This window comes from Emydura macquarii, unplaced genomic scaffold (genome assembly GCF_026122565.2).
Source record: "Emydura macquarii macquarii isolate MOO-44397 ecotype Brisbane River unplaced genomic scaffold, CSIRO-AGI_Emac_v2 contig_719, whole genome shotgun sequence".
Lineage (NCBI taxonomy): Eukaryota > Metazoa > Chordata > Testudines > Chelidae > Emydura > Emydura macquarii.
This window is the reverse complement of record NW_027130856.1, coordinates 8185846-8199528: the sequence shown is the minus strand read 5'-3', so window position 1 is coordinate 8199528 and position 13683 is coordinate 8185846.

Genomic DNA, 13683 nt, shown 5'->3' with positions numbered 1-13683 from the left:
AAGAACAAACAATACATGGCAGATGTTAGTCACATTGCTTAATGCACTACTGGAAATTGCTCAATTACTTCAGTGATGAGCATGGTATAATAATCTATATAGAATAGAGCTATATAGAATAGAGTATCAAGAGCTAATTTGCTGTGTGACTTTGAGAAAATCATTTAATCTTTCTCTGCATTAGCTTCCCCAGCTGTAAAATGGGAGCAGTAATAATTATCAGCTGCACAGGAGTGTTGTGAAGTTTAATTCACTAATGAGGAGCTTGGGCAAAAAAGTGGAGGAACCATAATTACTGGTGACGGACATGAAACCGGATATTATAAGGATAACAGAACCATGGCAGAGTAGCAGTTATGGCTGGAATGCTAGTATTGCAGAGTATGGTTGTTCAAGAAAGATAGAAATAAAGGTAAATGTGGTGGGGTAGCGTTGATAATTGATGATATGGTCGACTGTAAAGAAATAAGAAGTCATTGCATGGATAAAACAGAATTAGTTTGGATCAAAATCATGTTGGGGAAGGATTGCAAAAGAGGTTTTACTGAGGTAGTGTTAGAGTCTGGTGTAGACCCCCCAGGGTTTTATTTGAATATGAACAGAGATCTCTTTTATATTAGATGGGAGAGAAACACTACTAGGTGCCTTTATGGGACACTTTAACTTCCCAGCTATACCTTGGAAAAGAAATGCTACTAATAATTATAGAGCCCAGTTATTCCTGGCTGTGATAGCTGACAGATTTCTTCACCAAATAGTCACTGAACCAACAAGAGATGATGCTATTTTATAGTTGGTTTTGGTAAATTGACCACTTGAAGAATGGAGGCTGAGATTTCCAAAGCTGCCTAATTGCCCAATTCCCACTAAATGGGGAATGTGTTAATTTGTTATACTAATTAATGTGAGCTAGGCATCCAAATCCTCTTGGATCCTTTGAAAATATCAGCTGGAGTATGTAGTGATAGGTTTGGGAACAGGAATAAACATGGTTCCCCTCCAAAGCCGTCAAAGGTGCTGGCTTTGTTACAGTTGCATTTACTTCCTTGAAAGTGTCCTGCAACCTTTATTTCTATTAGTCTAATGTATTAGCCATAGGAAAATCTACGCTGTATTTTAGACACTGAGATTTCTACCACTTTTCAGGATATTCTCTGACTTGAGCATTTCCCTCTTGGAATGTCTTGAGGGGAACTGTGTTAATGTCTAACTATAATGGTTCCCTTAAAGTTACAGCACAGAAAGTCCATGATTCAAGGTGAAAATATGTCAGGTACATCTATAAAGAACTGTACTTAGTTGCTATGGGGAAACTAATTTCTGTCAAGTTACAAACCCCCTTGAACATTGTGAGTTCAGCAGGAACTCTTCTGGATTTACATTAGGAGGAGTTGGTAAAAGATGGAGGAAACCCAGGAAAAATAACCATGACTAGATGAGCTAAAATAAACAAATGGGGTGGGAGGAGGAGGGAAGATAGGATAAGAGTAATACAAGCATTTGTTTTCATATACCAGTTGTGTGCACAACACTGTAAGTGTAATAAAAAGTTTGGTGGCAGTCATTTTAGTTTGCTATCTAATGTTTAGATGGTTCTGAATACAGAAGTAGAGGAGTTCCAAAGACAGCACAATTACCCAGGAGCCTTCTAAAACCCTTTGTTCAGAGGTACCTAACCATTACTGAACCAACAGGGTCAGGTTAACAAGCAATGGGAATTTATTTTATATACAGCAAGTGCGTTTCTTAATGATTTATTAAGCAAACCAAGAGAGCAACTGCAGAATCATTCTTACTGCTTGTGTCCTCATTTATCTAATAGATATTTTATTTTCAGATTCATAGTTGCAATATGTTGGCTTTAATTACTTGAATAAATTTTAATGTAATTAATAAATTGAAATTTTACTCTGGCACTCAGGTGATTATGCACCCTGAGTGGTAGTGGTGAAATGTGCATGTTATTACTAAAATAATTAGAAGACCTTCTGCATGTTAAGTAAGGTAATATTTAATTTTAACTCATTTATATCATTAGTTTGCTTCCAAAAAGTAGACATAGACAATAGACATGATTTTCAAAATAATTACCATTTCTATGGTTTAAGTATGTTTTTTTTAAGTATGCTATGCATTTTGAAGTGCTAAAAGTTCCATTTTATTTTCAGAATGGAGCTAGCCTGCCATTAAACCACATTAATTTGCAGAAGTCAAAGCAGAGGAGGACTCAAGAAAACAAATCTCCTTTTCTAAAGAAAAATGCTAATACATTGGTCAAAGCCCACATATTTGGCAAGGAAGAGTTTACATTAGTAAAGCCCCTTCTTCAAGGCTTCTAATATTACCTTTTTCTCTTCATATCATAGCAAAGAGTGCTATACTTCATGTGTCTAGACCTCATTGAAAAATCACGTTGAAGAATGGCTTTTCTTTTCTTTCAAAATTTCACTAACAAATTGTTTTTCAAAATTTGATACTCCTAAAAAATGGTTATCTGTTTGGTTTATTTCCTTTCTCCATCTTCCCCCTATCCTCTTTTCAGTGGCATAATGGGGAAAAAGAACAAAAGAGGAAAAGGACAATATGGTGGCAGAGGAGAGAGGAGATTAAAAACTGAAAAAGTAAAACCCAGAATTTTTTAAAACCTAAAACTTTTGGTAAAAAAAATCATGATATTTCAAAATCCCTGCTTTTAAAAAAAAACTTTGAAATGAAAATGTGTTTGTAGTTTTTGGAAATGTTCACCATTTTAAAAATAATTTGTTTACCAACTTTACATGTAGTAGATGTGTTTCTCATACAAACACATGAGACATTCTCAGGGGGCAAACTCTCTATGTTGTAATTGTACTGTATTGATCTTTGAGCTCATGCATAATATCTGTGCTAAACAACCACATATTTATCACTCCCCATACACAAAATAGAAATTGTCATACCAGTCCAAATCACTGCTCCACTTAATCTGGTGTCAATTCTCTGACAGTGGAAACCACCAGATGCTTTTAATAAAGGTGCAAAATTCATGTGATTTACAATCATGCATATATATATGGTGCATGTATATATGGGAAGCAATTTATAAATTACATGATGTGGGGAATGAACTGCAAAATTAGATGTCTGTAGGGGAGTTTTCAATGAAGCATCTAGCCACATTCAGAGACCAGATATGGAAATAGATGAAAGAGAAGTTACTCACCTTGTGCAGTAACTGGAGTTCTTTGAGATATGTCCCCCTGTGAGTGCTCCACTTCTGTTGTACTTACACCTCTTGTGCCTTTAATCAGAAACTTTTGGTAGTTATGCCCATTCAGCCCATGCATTGCACCTACCTTGTGCCCCCCCTCAAAGGCTACATAGGGCGGCATGGGCGAACTGCCCTCAGTTCCTTTTCTACTGCAAAGTCCCCAGAGGAAACTCTGAAGCAGAGGTGAAGGAGGGTAGGTAGTGGAGCACCCATAGGGACACATATATTGAAGAACTCCAGTTACTGAACAAGATGAGTAACTTCTCTGTCTTCGAGCACCTGTGGGTGTGCCTCTTCAGATGACTACCAAGCTGTAGTCTCAGTTGGGGAGGGCCTTTGGAGCCAAGAAAAAGACTGAAGACAGTACTGCACTTCCAATGGCGGCATCTGATCTAGAAGACTGGACCATTGCATTACACTTGGAGAAGGTATGCATGGAAGACCAAGTGGCAGCCTTACAAATATCCAGAATAGGGACATTCTTGAGTTATACCATAGAAGTAAATAGAGATCTTGTGGACTGGTGAACAACTTAGAAGGAGGTTGTATAACTGAAGATATATAGCACAATATGATACAGTCAGAGATCCACCTCAAGAATCTCTGAGTGGGAATTGCCAAACCTGTCAATCTGTCTGTAATAGCCACAAGCAGTCTGGGCAATTTCTTAAATGACTTTGTTCTGTCTATATAAAAGGCTAACTCCACCCTAACATCTGAAGTGTGTAAAATGCCTCCTCTGTGAACTGATGAGACTTGGGTGGTCTGGGGGTGGGGAACTGGAAGGTAGATAACCTGGTTGATGTGAAACTCAGATGACATCTTGGGGTAACAATTTAGGGTGTGGACTTAACAAAACTTTGTCCTTGAAAAATGGACTGTAAATGTAAATACTGTAAATGGGCCATTTGCTATAAGAGGCCCTATTTCTCCCACCCTACAAGCAGAGGTAATAACTATCAAAAAGGTTGCCTTCCATGATAATTTAATGAGGGATAGGGTGATCAGATAGCAAGTGTGAAAAATTGGGACAGGAAGTGTGGGGTGATAGGCACCTATATAAGAAAAAGTCCCAAATATCAGGACTGTCCCTATAAAATTGGGACATCTGGTCACTCTAATGAGGGAAGATGTAGCCATTGCCTCAGAGGGAGGGCTCATAAGGTATTTAAATACTAAATTCAAATTCCAGATAGATGTGAGTTCCTTAACTTGGGGAAAAAGATTCCCCTATCTTCTCAGAAATCTTATAGTTATAGGATGAGTGAAGACTGAAAATCCCTTGACTGGTGAATGAAAGGCTATTATAGCTGCCAAGTGGACCCTGATAGAGCTCATAGATAATCCTGTCTTGTTTAACTTTTGAAGGTAATCAAGGATGATTGAGAGGGAAAAATGAACAGGAAGAACACCTCTTAGGACACACCACAGGCTGAATCTTTTTCACTTGTGGAGGTAAGTGTATCTCATGGACTCTTTCCTACTGTTCAATAATGCCTGTTATACCTCCTTAGAGCAAGTCAATTCTAGTTCCGAGAACCATTGAGGAGCCAAGCTTTGGGGTGAAGTATCTTCAGGATGGGATGGAGGGTATGGGCAACATCCTGGGAAAGAAGATGAGGAATGGATGGGAGACTGATTCCCTGAAAGGTGGCTAGGTGAATCAAGTGAAGATACCATATCTGTTTGGGCCACATTGGGACAAAATTAATATAATACAGTCTTGATCACCTTTAGAATCAGTTGTTGGGGGAAAAGCATATAGAAGGGTTCTTGTCCATGGAATGAGGAAGGCATCTCCCGAAGACAGAGGACCCAAGTCCCCCCTTGAGCAAAAGTGTTTGCATTTTGTTTGCAAGTGTTTGCAAATATTTGCTGGTTACTATGGCAAAGAGGTCTATTTCTGGAACCTCTCAGTTTGGAAAAACTTGATTGAGAATTTGAGGATTCAACTCCCATTCATAGTCCTGGGAAAATTCCTGCCATGATTATCTCCTAAGCTTTTCTGTACCCCCACATGGTAAGGTGCTGAAATAAATATAGAATTGGCTCTGCACCAATTCCAGAATTTTATCATTTTGGCAAAAAAGAAAGGGGAAATGGCTTCTCTCTGTTGGTTGATATAGAACATGCAAGTTATGTTGTCTGTGAGAATCTTTATGGACTTGTTCCTGATAAATAGGAAGTGGATACAGGGTTCGTCTTTGAGATGAACTTTGCTAACACTGAGAATCTGTTGTGGGGAAGAGAAGTCCTAGCTGACATGGAGGTTCCTGGGAATTCTGTTCTTTGTACTGGGCTCAGAATGGATTGTTTGATGTTCAGCTGCAACCCTGGCTCACAGAATAGAGATTTTGTCATCTTTATGGCATCAAAGACGTCAGTAGAAGACAGGCATTAACTAGTCAGTCATCAACATATGAAAAAACTATTATTCCCCAATATCTGAGGGGAATGATTCCCCAAACAGGAGCACTCAGTACTAGCCTACTGACCTACTGAAAAGTGCAGGAATTGTTTGTGAGATGGGTGAATTGAGATATGAAAATAGGCATCCTGAAGTTTGAGGGCTGAAAAACAGTCCGCCTGATTCTAATGACAGAATTATAACCATGAGAGGCACCATTCTGAATTTTTGAGGCTTGACAAAGTTGTTTAGGAGTCCTAGATCTAAAATTCTTTTTTGGGACCATAGAGTAGTTGGAATAAAACCCCTTCCCTCTGTGTTCAATTGGAACTAGTTCTACAGCATCCATTCACAGAAGTGAGTTAACATTTTGCTTTAAGAGGTGCTCATGAGAGGGACATGTAGGGGAGGGAAGTAAAATAGATAGCATACCCCAGTTTATAACCTCCCGCACCCATTTATCCAATATTATTATCTCCCATGTCGAAAGAAAGTGGAAGAGATGGTTTTCGAAAGATGGAAGGTAGGGAAAAATAGTTATATGTAGGCTGGTGTTATGTGATATCTCTAAGCCATTGACCAGCTCATCAAAATTGATGCTTAGATGAGGATAATGGTTCAGTAGCAGGGAATAGAGGGAATTCCTCTTCTGGAATCTCGACTTTTTCCTGGGTGGTTCATATAATCTCTGGGATCCTGAGAATGAAGTGGAGTAGGATCTTTGAGCCATTTGGGGTCTACTAAACCTTTGTTTCTTTGTAGGTGTGTAAATCCCAAGAGATCTCAGTGCAGATCTGGAATCCTTAATGATACGCAATGAATCATCAGTGGACTCAGCAAATCATTACAGGCCATCAAAGGGAAGGTCCTCAGCCATGTTTTGGACCTCCTTTGGGAATCCAGACATCTGCAGCCAGAATGTACTTTGCAGGACTACCACTGGAGAGATGGATCAAGTGGCAGTATCGGCTGTGTCCAATGAGGCCTGTGGCAATGTTCTAGCACAGTGTTTCTTGACGACTGGTCCGTGGCCTGGTGCCGGTCCCTGAGGGCTTCCTGACACAATTTAGAAAGATAGCAAGCCAGTCCCTGGTATCAAAAAGATTGAGAAAAACTGTTCTGGGAACAGTTGATGCTAGTTAATAATAGCCTGAAACTGGTCACGTTGATCAGCCAGTAGATGGATCAATAACGGTGGCCAATTTGGCATCATTTAAGTGATTCTATTTAGCCATGAAAGCTTGATAGTTCACAATTCAAAACTGAAGAGTCGTGGATGAGTAGGTCTTTCTGTCAAATAAATCAAAACATTTTTAGTCCTTATCATGTGGCGTGGCCTTTTCATTAATAGGCAGGGCAACTCCACTAGAGGAAGTCCATTGGACTATGTCCAGGAGCTTATGTTGTGACTCCCTGACCTCTTCCAAGGAATCTGGAGGGAATCCTCCATGCTTTTAATTAACTCTTGGAAATGTCTGAAGTCATGTCTGAAGAGGTGGTGGGGAAGACATGACCGCTTCATCTGGGGAAGATAAAGAAATATTTGTTTGGGGAGAAACCTTTTTATTTGCCCTGGCCTCCTGCTCCTCAAAAGATTCTTGTGCCTGAGGTAACAGAGGACAAGCAATTGGAATACAGGAGTATCTCTCCTTGTATTCTCCATGATAGAGACAGGGCCATGGGGATAATTGCTGATGATATGCAGTCCAAGGGCCATTAGGGAGGTCTGAAAGACATGGGGGCAGGGGATGGCATCAGGTCAGGGGAAAATGGGCCCATCTTTGGTGCAACTCCCCCCTCCTGTCAAAAGTGTCAGGATGGAAATCCTTTGTCTGAAGTGTTGGAGAACCATGGATCATAATATTTAAATAGGAGGAAAATTCTCCCCTTCAAGAAGGCAAGCCCCAGCACTCTCTGAAAGTGTTGGAGAGTCGAGTGGTACTGGGGAAAGGTCCTATCTTGGTGACGGTGCTTGTCTTGATACTGATAACCTCTTGATACGTAATAACAAGTGAGACTCAGGCTCCTCCAAAACAAGTAGATCCCTCAAGAATCTGAACTCCACTGTTACTGGGTGAGTTTGAAGAGTGGGGCTCCATTCTCTTGTTGGTACTGAGGGTATACACTGTTCTAGCAAGTCCACTCTGGTTGAAATAGATGGTACTGATGAGGATGCCTTAGAGGGCTCCAAGACCCTATAGAAGGCATGGTGTCTTTCTGGTACCAACACAGTCTTAGTGGCTGACTTACATGTAGATAGTTCAGAAGCAGTCGTGGGTACCATTCTCTTAGAGGTGGAATGCTTCAGTGGCTTGTTTGTGCAGCACTGAAGGTTTCAGTACTGAGGGCTTCTTGCTGTCCTTTTTTCTCTGCTGAGCCCAGAGTCCTGGGCACAGGATCATTACTGCGAGTATCTGGAGCCCCAGCCATACCTAGGGTGAGACGTGAGGTCTCCACAGCATTCTTGCTCTGTGGAGATTCAGGTCTTTTAGAGGTGAACTCTTTCTGTGGATAATGATTCCATGTTCCATGAGTCTTCTCTGTGGATTTATTGTGGGAGGACTCAGGTGAATAGGCTGAAGTTGACAGGGCACTTTGTTCACTCAGCACCCAATGTCAGGGGGGAGTCTCCTGGCCTGGATCTGAGGCTGGTGGGGAACACTCCATCACTAAGACTCTCAGTTTTAACTCCCAATTTTTTCTTGAGCTGCCTTTAAAAGTGACACAGATAGGGCATTTTTCTGGGATACAAGAATCACCCAAGCAGTGGATACAACAGGAATGCCTGACACTGACCAGGATGGCCTCCCTTCAAGAGTTGCACGGCTTGAAGCCTGAAGAGCCTGGTATACCCCAGGGAAACAGTATGTAGCAGGGGGAGGTCCTGTCCCCAAAAGAGAGAAGGATCAAGAGAAAATGCCCCTAAATCCCTAAATAAAAATTAAATAAAATAACTACAGAAATAACAATAAACTGAAGAAGGGTAACTACATTAAGAGACTTTGAAGGTCAGGACCACTAACACTTCATGTCAGGCCAAGGCTGCTGAGAAGGAACTGAGGTTCGTTCACCCACACAGCCCTGCATAACCTCGGAGCAGGTCAGGAAGAAGCACAGGGCACATGTGCAGGCCAAATGGGCACTACTAACAAAAAGTCTCTAATTAAAGGTGCAAGGGGGGTGATTACCCCAGAAATGGAGAGCTGAAGAACCTTTGTTGTAAAATCCTGGCCCTATTGAAGTTAAGGGCAAAATCTGGATTCAGGATTTTGCCCTTGGTGTATCAAGTATGACACTTCTTATGTCCTAATACAGAAATTTACTATCTTGTTCTCCCCAAAAGAAAGCTCACTGTTAGAACCACAAAGCTTTCAGTACTGTTGCAAGGTTGGGGCTCTGGGACTGTGTTCCCTCCACTGATGCAGGAGAAGCAAGTCAGATGCTGTTTCTGTCATAGTCCTATCTAATGTCAGTATTTGCATATGCTTCTTTTGAAGCTAGGTACTTTATTATCTACAAGATTTCAGAAAGTAGATGCTGTCTGTGAGTGTGTGTGTGTGTCTGTGTGAGAGATAGATTATATAATAAAATAGAAAATGTTCAATGATCCCTAGTTAAATGATCCAGGAAATCATATGTTTGCATCACATGCAGTAAATACCACTGCTTCTACCCAGACACTGCCCCCCACACAACCTTTTTACCAGCAGTGACAAATTTTCCCACTGGTGAGTGCCTGCTGCAGCCTCAGTTTGCTGCTCTCCACAGAAAGAGGGGCTTTGCACTAGGAGTGCAGGTTTGCCCCAGGGAGCTCACCTGAGCTACTGTCACTAGAGCTGCAATAAACTCTCTGGTATGTTGCTGTCTGACTGTGGAAAGCAAGTTCCCCAAAGCATGTGTTCTTGCTGTCATTTATCCAGCAAACTTTGCTTACGAGCCTGATTATGGAAGCTGTGGCTGCCACAAAGAGGAGGCTTACAGATAGTCTCCATGTTTATGAGTAAATAATTCCAGTGTCTCCAAGAATGAGACATCATGATGCAATGATTTTATTCAGCATCTCCATCTCATAGGAACAGGAACATACATTTTTTTCAATTGAACAGGCCATTGGTAATTCAAATCAATCTCTTGCTTCTAGCTGGTGTTTCAGAGAAAGGTGAAAACAAAAACAAAACACGTGGGTGCACTAAATCCTTAAATGACTTCACACGAGGCCTCTGACTGGGAGTGCAAATTGGGAGAAGTCTTTCTCATCCCTGATAGCAAGTGAGTGGTGTAAGGTGTTCTCCTGCCCCAGTCACCATTGTGTTGAGAAATCCTGCCTGTTCTCTTTCTCACTGTCAGTGTGTAAAGGTATAATAGGTCTTCAGCAAAACGGGCCATTCTTTCTGGCTGTTCCCTGAAGCGTTCTCTGTCTACAATGCACAACTAATGCGATGGACTTGTCTAGGTGAGTGAATGATATTGCCCTCTAGACTAGTCTACAGAAAGGATAACAACTCTACTACTACTACCCTATCATTTCTTTTTTTCATTTGACTCAGGTGGACAAGAGCTCTGATTTTGGAGCTGAAGGCCAAAGGTGCTACCCCCATCTCCCCAAATGTGTCCATGTGACTTTTCTAGTAATTGAGTCTGTTGTTGACTCATGACACATTTTTTTTTGTTATGCCAAGTCAGCTGGGATGCGACCTCTCATAAATCTGTACAACAATTTGTGCTAGGACATAAATGGTCTTAATAAATATGCATACTGAGTCACTCCTGGCACTTTAAACCGCTCATTTACCAGGCCCTGTTGTTACAGACTGTGTATCTGGTATGCAAGATCTTACATTATTTCAAGTTATGTTAAATCAACAGTGACAGGCAGCTCTGAAAATTATTTAAAATTCAAGTGGTTTTTTTAAATCTATAAATATATATCAACATTTATTTGAGTAGCTAGGGCTAATCTGGCTAATCACTGCTGTTAACTACCGAATTGCTGTAATTCACTTGCAATTTTGCTCATGTTTCTCCAGATAATATGTAACCTCCCTGTCCTTTCAGGGTTACTCAGAAGCAGGGAACTCTCATCTGTCACCAGGGCACCTTACATCATTAAGAATAAAGGAAATCCTGGAGGCCCCAGCTGAGATGGGGCATTAGGTAGAATTCCTCTAGTCACCCTGCTGCAATAGTCCCCTTACTCATATGAATATCTATACTTGGCAGTGCCTCCACCCGGACAGGCACTGTATACACTTGTGAGTGTACCTTGGTTGCCTCCAGGAACAAAAACATGAATAATGGATGCTATACAGGTAATAAACACTCAAAAAAAAAAAAAAAAAAAACCAACACAATTTTGCTTAAAAGTTATCCTAGGAACATATAAGGGAAAATGCAACAGATTAATATAGGTTAACTGTTATAATTGCACTGGATCAGTAGGTGGTGCTGGAATAGTTCCGCTAATGGCTGTATCTTGCAACAGCAACATACACCTAGCCAGCACTCTTAGCATTATACACAGATCCACCCCATCCCTAAGTGCGCGTTCTCCCTTAAGTAAACGTTTTATAGTCATGGGCCCTCTCTTACGTTGGTGGGCTGACTGAGCAGGAGTTCAGGCCAGCACGCTGTAAGTCTGGCAAAGTCAGTCCAGGGTGAAACAAGGAGTGAGATAATTGTTATATGGTGACTAGCTTAGGTTGCAGAGTGCTAGCTGGCAGTAACAGTTTTTTATATTAAAGAGCAGTAGCCCCGGTTTCTGACCATTCCATAAGTTCCCCCACTTAGATTTAATGTAGCCACTCCAAGTCTTAATGCCGCCTCTTCAATCCAGAGAGTATAGCTCAGTGGTAACTCACTCTTTCCTCAATTGTCTGTAAGCCAAATTCAAAACTGCTGTGCAACCGACAGGCTTCAGCTTTCGCTTTCCATGTCTAGCTGTAGAGAAGGAGTCCATGAGCTAGGACTCAGCACAGGGCTTAATTTGTAATGAAAGCGGTGCCGGGGCTCAAGCAATTAGGTGCTGGGGCTCAAGCAATTTTTTTACATTCATAACTGATGCAGCAAGCCCAGAGGTGCCAGGGCTATGAATTGCCAAGCCTAGAGGAAGCCTTGGTACAAATTAAGCACTGACTCAGCACTATCAAGTTGTTAACTGTTGTGTAGTTTTAACCCTGGTCACTGTGTTCAATTCAAACAACTCAGTCAAAGGGCTCCATCACAGCTTTTCCTCAGTCCATATCCCACAGAGGATAGAAGCTCTCTGTTCCAGTGCTCTGTCCATAAAAAGAAGCACCTGTTAGAGGTCTAGAAGTTAGAGGTCTGTCTAATCAGAATACCTCTAATAGGGTTCAGAGGGTCCTCAAATACAGGCCCTACAAATGTAATAGACATTACTCAACCAGCAGTTAAATCTAATATAGGACGTGGGCATTGAGGAAAGATGAGAAATGGTTAAGGCTGTTAAAAGACTGATTCCTATCTCTTTGCTGTTTTATATATACAACTTCTACAGTCTTTTGAATCCCTCTACTGCAGTGGTTCTCAACTTGTTTACCATCATGGGCCACATATGTAGCTCTCCATGTGTTATGTGGGCCTCATACACACAAAATCTATACTACCTGTATGGCCCTGAGGAGGTCACCTGGGGCCACAACTATGTGTTCATTAGGCCGCAAGCGGCCCATAGGTAGAGAACCATTGTTCTACTGACTTTGGGATGTTAATGTAATCTTTCCCATATTATGCTGATAGAGTAGTATCAGAAATAAAGAGCTGTTTTAGTTTCAATCTCCAGGAATAACTATTAGTTTATTAGGTTTCCTTGATACTTACTATAGGTATGGTTGTTGTAATACTACTCCCAAACATACATCTAATTGCTTTAGATTTACCCATAGCACCTTCATGAAAGATTACTTGTTCGTCTGGAAGGGCTTTGATCTGATAGAATTTGAAGGGAGATCAAATAGCCTTCACTAAACCATATATCATATAATTGCACTGGTGATTCCTTTCCCAGGCTGAAAAGTAATTGTTGACAGGTGAAACCAGTGCCAACATGCATAATGTTGAAGAATTAGCACCTCAATTCTTATCACTTCCTTCAGTGATTTGAGCTGTCAAATTTTGCTGAATGATTCTAAAAGAAATTGGGGATAATAATGGACTCCGGCTGAATTTTCTCTTCAGATAATTACACTGCCATTTTTACATTATTTTGAGATTATTTTCTTTTTTCCATTTTTTTTGCTCATAACAATGCTTTGCATTTTTATAGTATCTTCAATAAAAACATCTCAAGTCCTTTACATTAATGAACTAGGCCTCATGTGTTTACCATATATTTCATGTGTGTTCTACAGCTCAAAGCACTATATTTTTACATTACCTTTGAGTTATTTTATTATTTTTTGCTTTTTTTTGCTCATAAATCTTTCAATAGTTGTGAAAGAGGAGGAGTATATAGCACAAACTGATGAGCTACAGACATGCATAAACATTAAGATGTATATTTTACATAATAATGCTTTGAACTTTTGTAGTAGTGTCAGTGAAAGTATCTCAAGTACATTGCATTAATTAACTGAGCCTCATGTGTTTACTATGCATTCATATGTATGTTCTGTATCTCAAAAACACCTTATTAATATACTTAAATCTTTTCCCCCAAATCCTCTTTTCATTCGAGATCAGAAGAGTTGAAATGTTAGATGGAAATTATTTTCTCTGACAATGGCTTAACTCAGTTCTGTGAGGTATAGCTGTGTATGCACACTTTATGGTTCTCAGCCTAATGTCAATGGACTACTCATGAGCTTACAATTAAGCAAATTCATATCTACATCACACTTACACAGACTACGCATATGTAGTCTGTGTATATAGTTTGTGCATACCTCAGAAAAGAGACCTAAGGAATCACAAAGAACCTTAACTCTGCCCCTTTGTGAACCAATTGTAGTGTAGCAAATATGTATAGACATATATTGTTATATACATACACATGTTTAAAACATGGAAA